The sequence below is a fragment of the Lissotriton vulgaris genome, chromosome 3_2 (assembly GCF_964263255.1).
Source record: "Lissotriton vulgaris chromosome 3_2, aLisVul1.2, whole genome shotgun sequence".
In the NCBI taxonomy this organism is placed as follows: Eukaryota; Metazoa; Chordata; class Amphibia; order Caudata; family Salamandridae; genus Lissotriton; species Lissotriton vulgaris.
In genome coordinates this window covers 271,987,172-272,000,176 of record NC_141690.1, presented here as the reverse complement: position 1 = coordinate 272,000,176, position 13,005 = coordinate 271,987,172, and the positions used below count along the sequence as shown (strand labels likewise).

At 43.9% G+C, this 13,005-nt stretch overlaps 1 protein-coding gene across 1 annotated transcript in view; it reads right to left on the bottom strand.

The window, feature by feature from the left end:
* The window catches only part of LOC147725666 (endonuclease domain-containing 1 protein-like), a 91,965-nt gene extending 83,540 nt beyond the window's left edge, over positions 1-8,425 (bottom strand). The window contains exon 1 of the mRNA XM_086964340.1: positions 8,407-8,425. The gene's annotated coding sequence lies outside the window, so the exon portion shown is untranslated. The remainder of the gene's footprint in view (positions 1-8,406) is intronic.
* Positions 8,426-13,005: the final 4,580 nt, after the last annotated feature.

Below are 13,005 nucleotides of genomic sequence, written 5' to 3'. Positions count from 1 at the left end.
CCCTCAGTGGACTCAGTCCTCCACTAAGCCACCAGACCCGGCCTCAGTTCAGAATATGTGATGACTGCCGGGAAGCGGAACTGTACCTGTGGATTCATTTAATCTCTGCTGAATGTGCTATCTGTAACTGCCTAAGCATGTAAAACAGTGGATGGGAGAACATGCAGCCTGGAAGGACCTCTTGCAGTGCTTAATTTGTAAAAACATAAGTGCTGGGACCCTTGTCAGGAGGTCACTGCAGCTAGACATCTTAAACCACCCACTGCCCCTGCCAGTGCTGCCAGTGACAATTGGCAGAGACAATTCAGACCATTCCAGGCTCCCAAAGCTATAAGAATGGCTTCGGTGGCAGGCATTAATCACTTTTAAAGTATATTGAATTAATACACAGCTGTTGTTTCACTTATCTTTAAATTAGACATACAGCCCCACCGTGTGGCAGACAGCCATGAGTGCCAGTATTGACAATTAAGTGCCAGTGCCTAGCGCCCCGAAACCACGGCCTCAAATTAAGCACTGGGCTCTTGGGCAGTCTACCTGTGTATGGATGCATAGATCACTGAGTGGTAAGAATACAGGCTGTTCAAGTTTGCAGACACGTATAACATTCTCTAAGACTGTTAGCAATTCAAGTACTTTTTTTGTCACAAGTTGATTGCTAGTTTAGGACAGACCGAGTCTGAACTCGAACAGTGACTGTGCAGAACCACATATGCTCCATCCAGAACGAGCAATCACCTTCCGATTAAAAATAGTCTTAAAATGCTTTATTGATTTTATTAATGTACAGGGTCAGACTGATTTGCATATGGCCATGTCTTAACTGGGGTGGTAAAGTGAGCTAAAGAACGGTGATGGATTAAACCCAGATCTGTTGACTGGGTTGACTGGGGGTGAGTGCTTGACACTCAGTCCATCATCCCCTTTGGTTTTGCAAGGCAGGTACAGCCATAAATGAAAAGATGCAGAGAAAATGTGTGCCCTTGAACCCAAGAGCAAATGTTTACTTTTTTAAATAAACAATCTGGATGAAGGATATCGTAAAGACAGATCGCCTAAATAAAGATTTCCCCCCTCCAAAAAATAATCCATCTAAAAATCTAAGCTAAAATGTGAGTGCTTTTAATAAGCTTTATAGACCAACCTGTTTTGTAGACATTAAAAACCCTATACTAAGAACTTTTTCGAAAGAGAACAAGTGTCTGAAAATAAATACAGCACACTCCTTTTAGCTATCAAACTAACCAAGTTATAGGAATGCTCACATTATAGTTCCATATGAGAGAAAATATTTTAAAAACCTGGAGAGAAACTCAGCAATAACAATCACAAAATGTGTAAATTATATTAAAATGACAGAAAGCTAACCGGAGTTACAACCACGAAGATGGCCAAGTGCATTTGGGCTGCTGCCCCCTGGCCAGAGCCTTTGAATTCCCCTGACTTTGAAACTGTAGGGGCCTCATTTATGAAAAGTGACGCATCGCTGTGTGAAAACAGCGATGCGTCACTTTTCACTGCGCACTCCTTGCGACATTCCTGATGCGTCATATTTAATGTATGACGCATCATGTCGCAAGGAGTTACAGATACGTCAGTATTTCTGACGTATCTGTAAGCGCAAAAGTGACGCATTGCTGGAGTGTGTCACAAAAGTGACGCAAATCCAGCAATGCGTCCTTTCACATGGGGAAAGCCCCATGTGAAAGGGCTTGCGTCAGTCTTATGCCTGCTGTGAGGCAGGCGCAAGATTTTGACGCAAACAGCGTCCTAAAAGTGACGCAGTGAAATCTCATAGATTTCACTGCGTCACTATTACGAGGCTTTTTGAGGGGGAACCCCCTCTGCATACATTATACCTCACGCAGGTATAATGTGGCGCAGGGGTTTAAAAAGTGACGCATCTACCTAGATGCATCACTTTTTAAATATGGCGCAACAGGGCGCATTTTTTACACCGCTGGTGCGTCACAAAAAGTGACGCACCGGCGACGCAAAACTGACGCAAGGCCCTAGATTTGGTCATTCAGGAGATAAGTAATTACGCCAAATTGCCTCCAACCGAGCCCATTAGCAACAGGTCATTGCCATCCCTGCAATTCTGAACGCATGCCAAAGGGAAGGTCTTTTGATAGCAGCTAATGCCTGACAGCCAATTGCCAATAGTTTGCCTAACTTGGGGGCAGATTTACAAGCCACTTGCGCCGCCGGTGTGTCACGTTGGGTGACACACTGGCAGTGCGACCTGCTGCGTGATATTCACAAGCACAGGTAAAGCCACCCTGCAGCGGCTTTACCTGTGCTTGTAAATATTGCCCCTTTTCAGACAACACTTTGCGTGTTAGGGGTGTGCCATGGGTGTTGCTGTGGGTGTTCCCATGCCCATGTCCACTAATGCATTTCCAGATTTACAAGCAATTGTAAACCTGGAAATGCATCTGTATACTTCGCCAACCTCGGGGTGGCGTAGAGAGGTGCAACAAGGAGAAATGTATTAATTTCTCCTCGTTTTGAGTCCGTTTTCAGTGCATGCTGCATTCTACAGTCCGCATTGGAAATCACCTGAATTGATTATTTTTGTGCAGGAAGGTTTCCCTTCCTGAACAAAAACAATCTCCTCATGACGCAGCCATCCATGCACCATGGTGCAAGGGTGCCTGCGCCGGCGTATGTCAGCAGTTTGTGCACCAGCACAGGGGAGAGCACAGAGATGCAACATATTGTTGTAAATATGTTGCATACCTGTGCTTCGAAAGTAATGCGATTTACAAAAGGGGGTGGTGATGAACAGAGTGTCTGAATTGAGCAGACCACTCTTACCCAGTCCAAAGATCAGGGCTTGATCCATCACCGTTATTTATCTCACTGCCCCATCCCAGCTCAGAACCTGGCTATATGCAAATCAGTCTGTCCCTGGCCCAGTGCATCATGGGAACAGGGCAGACTAAACTACCAAGCCAATTCTTTACCAGAAAGGAGACAAGCTACCGGGGACCGGTTTCTGGCATTTCAGCCTCTTCGGCCCGGCTTGCTTGAATCCTGATGGAGCAGTGAGAAAGGGACTCATGTCTGAGTATACCCTGCCACACCTATAGTGGCCAAAATCGATTTACAAAAGGGGGTGGTGATGAACAGAGTGTCTGAATTGAGCAGACCACTCTTACCCAGTCCAAAGATCAGGGCTTGATCCATCACCGTTATTTATCTCACTGCCCCATCCCAGCTCAGAACCTGGCTATATGCAAATCAGTCTGTCCCTGGCCCAGTGCATCATGGGAACAGGGCAGACTAAACTACCAAGCCAATTCTTTACCAGAAAGGAGACAAGCTACCGGGGACCGGTTTCTGGCATTTCAGCCTCTTCGGCCCGGCTTGCTTGAATCCTGATGGAGCAGTGAGAAAGGGACTCATGTCTGAGTATACCCTGCCACACCTATAGTGGCCAAAATCGATTTACAAAAGGGGGTGGTGATGAACAGAGTGTCTGAATTGAGCAGACCACTCTTACCCAGTCCAAAGATCAGGGCTTGATCCATCACCGTTATTTATCTCACTGCCCCATCCCAGCTCAGAACCTGGCTATATGCAAATCAGTCTGTCCCTGGCCCAGTGCATCATGGGAACAGGGCAGACTAAACTACCAAGCCAATTCTTTACCAGAAAGGAGACAAGCTACCGGGGACCGGTTTCTGGCATTTCAGCCTCTTCGGCCCGGCTTGCTTGAATCCTGATGGAGCAGTGAGAAAGGGACTCATGTCTGAGTATACCCTGCCACACCTATAGTGGCCAAAATCGATTTACAAAAGGGGGTGGTGATGAACAGGAACAGACTAATTTGCATACAGCCAGGTTCTGAAACTGGGATGGTGCAGTGAGCTAAAAAACGGTGTTGGATCTAGCCCTGATCTCTTGACTGGGTGAGAGTATTCTGTTTAATTCAGAGACTCTGTCCCTCACCACCCCTTGTTGTAAATATTTTTGTCCACCCTAAGCGTGGAAGGGTATACTCAGATGTGAGTCCCTTGCTCATTGCACCATCAGGATTCAAGCAAGCCGGGCCGAAGAGGCTGAAATGCCAGAAACCGGTCCCCGGTAGCTTGTTTCCTTCCCAGTGGAAGAATTGGCTTATGTAGTTTGGTTTGCCCTGTTCCCATCATGCACTGGGACAGGAACAGACTAATTTGCATACAGCCAGGTTCTGAAACTGGGATGGTGCAGTGAGCTAAAAAACGGTGTTGGATCTAGCCCTGATCTCTTGACTGGGTGAGAGTATTCTGTTTAATTCAGAGACTCTGTCCCTCACCACCCCTTGTTGTAAATATTTTTGTCCACCCTAAGCGTGGAAGGGTATACTCAGATGTGAGTCCCTTGCTCATTGCACCATCAGGATTCAAGCAAGCCGGGCCGAAGAGGCTGAAATGCCAGAAACCGGTCCCCGGTAGCTTGTTTCCTTCCCAGTGTAAGAATTGGCTTATGTAGTTTGGTTTGCCCTGTTCCCATCATGCACTGGGACAGGAACAGACTAATTTGCATACAGCCAGGTTCTGAAACTGGGATGGTGCAGTGAGCTAAAAAACGGTGTTGGATCTAGCCCTGATCTCTTGACTGGGTGAGAGTATTCTGTTTAATTCAGAGACTCTGTCCCTCACCACCCCTTGTTGTAAATATCGAAAGTAATGCAGCACAGCAAAATGACTTGCCGCACGGTGCAGCGTTAGTTTCTTGGACATCTGCCCCACGGAATTTCTGACAGCCAAGAACACCAGATGCTACGAACAGGGTTGCCCTAAGCAGAGCCCAAATTATAGAAAAAATGTAGCAACCACAGGATGCAGCGGGATCAGAGAAGTCTCTGGAAATGGTGTCATATTTACATTGAGCTTCCAAATCCGAAGCTCATGGGAGGAAACATGATGTCCTGAGTGGTTTGAAAACAACAGGTAAACTAATTAAATGTGGAATATTTACCATATGATGCACACAATTTAATTACAGACTTCAAAGGGTGAGTTTGCATTTTCCCTAAGTACTTCCTTCAGTACTTATGAATAGCACAGAGGCGAACACGTTAGTAAGAAAATTACACCTAGTGCAATCATATCTAGAAAGATAAATATCAAATGTACTACACGCTTTAGGGCTTGGCTTGGGCACGAAGCTGCATCTCTGCTTCAAATTCCCATAACTAAAACTAGAATAAAGACTTTTACACCAGAGAGTGGTACTCACCCACACCTTAACATAGACTTCTTTCGCCACAGAGCTGTGCTAACCCACACTTTAACATAGACTTCTTTTACTACAGAGAGCGGTACTCACCCACACCTTATCAAAGACTTCTTTTACAACAGAGAGCGGTACTCACCTACACCTTAACAAAGACTTCTTTCACAAAAGAGAGCAGTACTCACCCACACCTTAACAAAGACTTCTGCTACCCCAGAGAGCGGTACTCATCCACACCTTAATATAGACTTCTTTTGCCACAGAGCTGTACTCAACCACAACATAACAAAGACTTATTTTACCAGAGAGAACGTTACTCACCCACACCTTAAGTAAGACTTAATTTACCAAAGAGAGCGTTACTCACCTACACCTTAACAAAGACTTCTTTTAACACAGAGAGTGGTATTAACGAACACCTTAACAAACACTTCTTTTACCACAGAGAGCGGCACTAACCAACACTTTAACAAACACTTCTTTTACCACACAGAGTGATATTCACTCACACGTTAACAAAGACTTCTTTTACCACTGAGAGTGTACTCACCCACACCTTAACAAAGACTTACTGTACCACAGAGAGCTTTACTCACCCACACTTTAACAAAGACTCCTTTAACCACAGAGAGCGTTACTCACCCACACCTTAACAAAGACTTCTTTTAACACAGAGAGCGGTACTAACCAACACCTTAACAAACACTTCTTTTACCACAGAGAGCAGTACCAACCAACACCTTAACAAACACTTCCTTCACCACAGAGAGTGATATTCATTCACACATTAACAAACACTTCTTTTACCAGAGAGAGCAGTACCAACCAACACCTATACAAACACTTCTTTTACCACTGAGAGTGTACTCAACCACACCTTAACAAAGACTTATTTTAGCACAAACAGTGGTACTCACCCACACCTAAACAAACACTTCTTTTACCACAGAGAGTGATATTCACTCACACGTTAACAAAGACTTATTTTAGCACAGAGAACAATACTCACCCACACTTTCACATAGACTTATTTTATCACAAACAGTGGTATTCACCAACACATTCACAAAGACTTCTTTGACCACAGAGAGCGGTACTCAGCCACACTTTAACAAAGACTTCTTTTGCCACAGAGAGCGGTACTCACCCAAACCTTCACAAAGACTTCTTTTACCACAGATAGCAGCACTCACCCACACATTAACAAACACTTTTTTTTACCACAGACAATGGTACTCACCCACACCTTAACAAATACTTCTTTTGCTATGGACAGGGGTACTCCCCCAGACCTTAACATAGATTTTTTTTTACCACAGACAGTGGTACTCACCCACACCCTTACTTTACCACAGAGTGTGGCACACACCCACAGCTTAACAAAGAATTATTTTATTACAGAGAGCGGCACTCACCCGCACCTTAACAAAAACTTCTTTCACTACAGAGAGTGGTACTCACCCACAGCTTAACAAAGATTTATTTTACAACAGAGAGCTGTACTCACCCACACCTTAACACAGACTTCTTTTACCAAAGAGAGCGGTACTCACTCACACCTTAACTAAGATTTATATTGAAATGGAGAGCGTTACTCCCCCACACCGTAACATAAACTTCTTTTACCACAGAGAGCGGTACTCACCCACATCTTAACAAAGACTTCTTTTGCCACAGAGAGTGGTACTCGCCCACACCTTAACAAAGACTTGTTTTACCACAGTGCGGTACTCACCCACACCTTAACAAAGACTTCTTTTGCCACAGAGAGCGGTACTCACCCACACCTTAACAAAGACTTCTTTTGCTACGGAGAGGGGTACTCCCCCAAACCTTAACATCGATTTTTTTACCACAGACAGTGATACTCATCCACACTCTTATTTTACCCCAGAGAGCCGCACACACCCCCAGGTTAACAAAGACTTATTTTACTATAGAGAGCGGTACTCACCCACACATTATCAAAGACTTCTTTTACCACAGAGAGTGGTACTCACACACAACCTTAACAAATACTTCTTTTACCACAGAGAGTGCTACTCACCCACACCTTAACAATAACTTCTTTTACCACAGAGAGCAGTACTCAACCCGACCTTATCAAAGACTTCTTTTACGGAGAGGGTTACTCCCCATGGCCTTATTTTACCACAGAGAGCTGCACTCACCCACACCTTCAGAAAGACTTATTTTACCACAGAGAGCGGTACTCACCCACACCTGCAGAAAGACTTATTTTAGCACAGAGAGTGGTATTCAGCCACACCTTAACAAAGACTTATTTTACTATGGAGATGGGTACTCCCCCACACCTTATTAACAAAGACTTATTTTGCTATGCAGAGGGGTACTCCCCCACACCTTAACATAGATTTTTTTACCACAGACAGTGGCACTCACCCACACCCTTTTTACCACAGAGAGCGGTACTCACCCACACCTTCACAAAGAATTATTTTACCACAGAGAGTGGTACTCATCCACACCTTAACAAAGACTTCTTTTGCTACGGAGAGGGGTACTCACACACACCTTAACAAAGACTTATTTTGCTATGGAGAGGGGTACTCCCCCACACCTTCACGCAGATTTGTTTTACCACAGACAGTGGTACTCACCCACACCCTTATTTTACCACAGAGAGCGGTACTCACTCACACCTTCACAAAGACTTCTCTTACCACGGAGAGCAGTACTCACCCACACCTTAACAAATACTTTTTCTACTACAGAGAGTGGTACTCACTCAAACCTTAACAAAGATTTCTTTTACCTTAACAGAGATTTATTTTACCACAGAGAGCAGTACTCACCCTCACCTTGACAAAATGTATTTTACAACAGAGAGCTGTACTCACCCACACCTTAACAAAGACTTCTTTCACTATAGAGAATGGTACTCACCCACAGCTTAACAAAGACTTATTTTGCCACAGAGAGCGATACTCACCCACACCTTAACAAAGACTTCTTTTGCCACAGGTTGCGGTACTCACCCACATCTTAACAAAGACTTCTTTTACCACAGAGAGTGGTACTCCCCCACACCTTAACAAAGACATTGTTTTACCACAGAGCGGTACTCACCCACACCTTAACAAAGACTTATTTTACCATAGAGCGGTACTCACCCACACCTTAACAAATACTTATTTTGCCACGAAGAGCGGTACTCACCCACTCCTTCTGTGTCTCCAAGTAAAGCTGATGCCCGAGTGTCTGAAGTTACTGTATTTATGCACTGCCATCTGAGCCCATCCTTACATAAACACGCCAGGGCTGTCTGGGTGATGAAAGGCTGGTGCCATAGGGGTTAGTGAATTTTGCATAGCGTCATCTTCTTGGAAAATTCACTTCCTCTACAACTGGAATTTCAGACATGCGGCGCCTATACAAGCGAGGGCAGAAGGTCGATCTGAGTGATCAGTGCTAGAAAGGACTCGTCTAAATCACGTGGGGGCGCTGCTGCCTGGCCTACCCGTGCACTGCATCATGAAGTGCTAAGTTCTAGGTTCACGTTCATCACTACAGCTCTGTACAGCTCCCACCTGCCAGCCTCGCGCTGCACTAACTTAATTGTTAAAGGAATGGCTAATGGGGGTTGTCCGTGGGCAGTCCTGTAGTTGCTTTACCTCCTTGTAGACTTGCGTCCTTCTAGTGACTCTCTGGTGTGGAAGTGGTCGAGCAGCCAAGCCTACCCTAGAACCTTTGTTGCACTTTTAGTGTCAAGCAAAGACAAACAAGCAGGCTCGTACTCCATCTACCGTATTGCACTCCCTGGTGAGGACTGCAACAGACTTGTGACCAGTGTGCAACCAGTAGCAGTTGTTACTTCACATGCTTTTACTTCGGCAGTCATTACACACCAGTAATTACATTGTTATTTGGTTTACATGGAAGTCAGTACTTTATGCCAGGAGCACTCAACTTTGCAGCTAAGTTGGTATGTTTTGATTCTAACCATATACATACAAGAGCGTCTCTTTAGCCGGCTGCCGGGTAAATAGTGAATTTTCTCTTCCATATACCAGGCAACTGAGCTATATAGTAGAAATTATTTACTATTTGGCCAATCGCCTTAAAAATAGCAGAGAAACTTCAATATTTTCCAGGCCGCTGGCTAAATAGAAGGGATTCTGAACTGGCCAGCGGATGTACAAATAGCTACTTGCTACTTGCTAAATAGTAGAGATTTTGCATTATTCATTTGGCTGGCGTGCAAATTGCAGAAAAATTGCACTCTTTACCCGGCCACTGGCTAATTAGTAGAGATCCAGCACTTTTTCTCAAGCAGTTGTGCAAATAATAAGGAAAGTTGACTATTTACCCGGTCACTGTTTAAACAGCAGAGGTTGTGCACGATTGAGCAGCAGTCAAGCAAACAAGGAAACTTAACTCATTACCGAGCTGCTGGTAAAACAGCAGACATGTACAGCTAGGCCAGCAGCTGTGTAAATAAACTTAATTATTCATGTAGATGCAGGTTAAGTAGCAGAAATGTTATATTATTTGACCAGCAGCCAGGCAAGTCTAAAAAAATGTCAATATTACCCAGCAGCCAGGTATATAACAGAAATGATGAAGTGCAGTGGTTCTTAACATTTTGACCTATGTGAACCCCTACTAAAACTCTGGGACCGCCTCGGAATCATTAATGCAATCTAGGAATCCCCATTCGCTAAGCATTTTTTATGATTTGCACCTCAAAACAATAGACAAAAAATACAGAAAAAAAATCAAACTTTCAATTTTAATGGAAATGTTGGAGCTTTTCAAACTTCAGTTGAGGTCATGCGTCATCCAAACTATATTCTGTTTGCATTTGCACTGCTCCCACAAATCAATCTTGGGCAGAGGATGTAACATAACGGCTAAGGTGGTTGACCTCAAATGTGGGGAACCGGGTTTGAGTTTCAGCAACAACGCTCAACATCCTGTGATTCTGGGCAAATCATTTCATCTCACCGTGTATGTAAAAGCAACTGATGCTCATGTAAAGCACTCTAAAACCCGACACCTTCTGGTCAAGTTCGCACTGTATAAAACTCCATAAAAAAATAAAAGAAATCTGTAGATACTAACTTAATTTTTAGCCTCCGATTTCAAATTCCTTCACGCTCACAAACTGTTTTAAAATGTTTTATTTTACAATCTGCTTCTTTATTTAAACACTATTTATTAATCTGTTAATATGATTTAATTTCCTAAGCAGTCACAGGCCCCCTGAGAAGGCTTCACAGACCCCAAGGGTCCCCAGACCACAGGTTAAGAATGACTAATGTACTGTATTGCTGACGGCATTGCAAATAACATGGTAAGAAGCTTCATTGTTTACCTGGTTGCTGGATAAAGAGTAGAAAATGAGCAAAATGTGGCCAATAGCCATTCAAACAGCATAGGAACTTCACTATTTACCCGGCTGACGCCAAAACAGCTTAAAATGTGTTTTATTATGCCTTATGCTGATGTCAACAGGTGCTTGCACCAGGTAGATCTGCAATCAACAATTGGCATCCATCTCCCTATGATAATTAAGTTCTGATGTATTAATATTTTATTCACAAAAAGTGGTCGCAAATTTCGCACATATGTTTTTATGAATGAAATGTATTTTAAAACCTATATATGTACTGTTCGGTTGGTTCACAAAATACTGAATCTCAGGGGGGGAGTATTGCAGAACGACCGATCTAATTAATATTCATTAGGCCGGTGCCAATTTGCAACCCTCTGTGATTGGCTACAATCACATATAGTGGTCTGCAATGAATTATATGCACCATCATCTCTATGACTGCATTCCAAACTGGAAACCATTTTGTTTTCAAAGCAGCCTATGTTCCCCAAAGGAATCAGTGCTGGTTAAAAAAAAAAAGTATTAGATTTTGAAAAACTTCTCTCCTGTCAGGCTACCAAATTGATTTCTAAGGGGACCGGGGTCCTAAGGTGACCCCCTACCACTTTGAAAATGAGTTACTTCCCTAACTTATGGGTCAGTAGCTCATCAATGGTTTGCGCTAGCAATTGCATGTAAAGACTAGCAATAGATTAATTTCCGAATTGGAAAGGGGGGGAGGAAAGTTTTATATAGCGTGAACATAACTTCTAAGGGTATCAGAGCACTTTACACATATACAGAGGCAAAGGAAACAGATATTGCTCTCGGATACAGATGGATACAAAGGTAAGTACATGAAAACAGTAAATAAAACAATCATCAAAACAATGACAGCAAGCAATCGTTATGCAAGTAGTGTATGAGAGCAGTATCTTTCCACTCACGGCGTCCACAGAGAAATTTGTGTTAGATTACGCCATTGCTTGGTGTGAAGGAGATTTCAGATACTTAGGGATCCACATAGAAAAAGATAGGGATGAATTATTGCGAGCAAACTATGGCACGACCATGACCCGTATTGTAGATTATATCACGAGATGGATTACCCTACCTCTGTCCATGGCGGGCAGAACGTCCTTGATAAAAATGGTAATTTTGCCTCAGTTACTTTATCTGTTTTTGAACATTCCATTCTATCCGGGCAGGTATTTTTTCCAGCAACTCCCAACGGAACTTACTCGCTTGGTATGGGGTGGAAAATCACCTCGACTCAAATGGGACACTCTCATTAGGCCATACAATCAGGGCGGATTTGGCGTTCCCGATTTTGAGCTGTATTACTATGCTGCTCAAGCTCACTATGCCTACTTCTGGGTGTGACAGCCCAGGTATATGCCTCAAGTGGCGGCGGAGCACTGGGTAGCTCATCCAATCCCAATAGAAGGGGCACTATACGCCCCGACCCAAGGTAGAGATAAGACACCTACAACAGTAATGAGCACGGTAAATGCGTGGACCCGACTGTAAGCTATGTTACAGTCTGACATGCTCTATTCGCCATTTCTGCCCCTCACTTATCATCCGGATATGCCCTTACTACAGGAGGCAGTTTTTTGCAAATTGCTTAAAAGCATACATGTCACAACATAGGGTGACCTGTATCATGCTGGAGTTTTCCAATCAATGGACCATTTATATGAAGGCATTCAGCCATCTCCACTTGACACTTTCCTGTACATTAGATTGCATCAGGGATTGAAAGCACTTACACCTGATTTTCCCCATGAACCTCCAATTCTTGCACCATTACAACGCATCCTTCAAGATGACACATCCAACAAACTGGTCTCGACAATCTATAGAACAGTCCACACATTGGTAGACTCTCCACCGCTAGTGGCCAAGGCAAAGTGGGATCAAGAGCTGGGGGTGCCACTTACAGACAAGCAATGGGAGTTTTGCCTACAGCAGACTGAACGTGTTTCATCAAGCAGCAGATTTAGAATTATACACTACAAATTCCTACACAGATTATACTACACTCCGGTGCGAATGCATAGATTTCAGCTACGCGCCACTGACAACTGTGACAGATGTCATGCCCCAGGGGCTGACTTTCTACACCTGGTGTGGGAGTGTGATGGAGTGCAGATTTACTGGCGCCAGGTGTTTGCAGCACTGTCCAAAATGATTAATACTGGGAAGAGCCCTCCCCCATCCTGACTCTCTTGGGGTATGTAGAACCAATACAGGCGGTACAACGCAAATTTACCGCTTCAGCCTTCCTCTTGGCTAAAAGAAGAGTCGCTTGCAGATGGGGTAGGGGCAGTACCCCGAAATTTAAGGACTGGCTACGCGATCTTACATATTGCCAGTAACAGATAAATACATATTCTGAGATATTACCGGTCTCTTCACGGCCAAATGATATTTGGGCT